Source organism: Taudactylus pleione, unplaced genomic scaffold, assembly GCF_031769625.1.
Source record: "Taudactylus pleione unplaced genomic scaffold, aTauple2 ptg000061l, whole genome shotgun sequence".
Lineage (NCBI taxonomy): Eukaryota > Metazoa > Chordata > Amphibia > Anura > Myobatrachidae > Taudactylus > Taudactylus pleione.
Genome location: NW_028284463.1, coordinates 6,594,122 through 6,595,770, shown reverse-complemented (window position 1 = coordinate 6,595,770; position 1,649 = coordinate 6,594,122). Strand labels below are relative to the sequence as shown.

The 1,649-nt window shown below is 36.4% G+C and overlaps 1 pseudogene; it reads right to left on the bottom strand.

Moving 5' to 3' along the window:
• Positions 1 to 430: 430 nt before the first annotated feature.
• On the bottom strand, positions 431 to 1,366 carry LOC148534976 (olfactory receptor 5V1-like; annotated as a pseudogene).
• Between the last annotated feature and the right edge of the window lie 283 nt (positions 1,367 to 1,649).

Below are 1,649 nucleotides of genomic sequence, written 5' to 3'. Positions count from 1 at the left end.
TCTCTGCCTGCTAGCTGATTTTCATTATACTAAGGCAGCTACTTGCAGTGTCTTGTGGTAGTGCATCTCCATCTTGGTGCAAATTTAGATGCTCCATTGATGCATCTTGAGGTACACTATCGAAACACACAAACCCTATGGCAGGTGCAGGTTCTCTATATGACCATGGACTCCTGTGTGAGCTGCTGTTTGTCTTTGGATGCAGCCACTTCCAGTGACATGCCCACATCTGCTTAGCCACCCCAATTACCTCCCAGAAACACCCACTGAACTCTATAGACCATGCATCCAATTTTGTACTGTGTCTCTTAGTGCCAACAATTGGGATGCATATGCAGACTTAAAACATCACCCAACTTTGTGCAGCATTGACAATGTGTGCACCTCATGTTCAGTCTCTGTGTTATTAACTCACTTTGCAAATTCTCCCTTACTGTTCATTATTCTGTTTTATCCCCAGTATTCTCATCAGGGCATTTTTTACATCTCTATTCCGTAGACTGTAGATCAGGGGGTTTATCATGGGTGTAACAACTGCGTACAGTACAGTAAGGATTGGTTCTAGGACATTGGAGTATTGTGAGGGTGGCATCATGTACACGGAGAAACCTGTCATATAGTAAATACTGATAAGAGTCAGGTGGGATGAGCAGGTGGAGAAGGCTTTTGTTCTTCCATCCTTAGATTTTATCTGCAGGATGACTCTGATAATTTTGATATAAGATGCCACACTGAGCATAACTGGGACAAATCCAAATATCAATCCTTCCATACATATTACTGTATAAAATTATTCACTGCCACTGCAGGAGATGTTAAACAGAGCTTTGGCATCACAGAAGAACTGGTGTATGGTATGTGACTTACAGAAGGACATATGTAATATTGGGATTGTAAATGCAATTGAATTTAAGTATCCTGATAACCAAGCACCAGATGCCTATAGGAGACAGTATTTTTTATTTAAAATATAGTGATAGTGTAATGGATCACATATAGCAACATATCTGTCATATGCCATAAGGAATATTAGAACCCTCTCTGTAAGTGCAATCAATTCATAAAAGTACATCTGGGTGAAGCATTGTATGAATGACACTATATTATCTCCAGATAATAACATGTACAGCAGATTAGGAACAGTAGTGGTTGTATAACAGATATCTACTAAGGCCAGGTTACAAAGAAACAGATACATGGGCGTGTGTAATTGATCATCAGTATAGATCACTGTTATTATAATAGAATTGATGACCACACCAAATGTATATATGAAGAAAAATATGCTGGTTGTAAATGATGTATAATCAGATTTAAAGGAAAATGGCACCAAGTAGAATTCTCTAATATAAGTCTGATTCTCCATGTCATATGCAGGTTCTTCTTTAAAGAAACAGTTGTATCACTGTATTAGTTATGACTGTATTTCAAGTTGGTATTTTGACTCAATTTATCTTAATTAATGATTGTTCATCCTACATGTTAATGCCTTTCTGTATACAAAATTTAAAAAAAATGAAAACATGAAGAAATAGATGCAAAAAAGTAAAGAAGTCATAAATATTTTTTAAAAAATGAGACAGAAAAAATTTTAATATTTCCCCTTGGAATGTGCTTCCTTAGTATAGATTTAACAAACTAGTTTATGC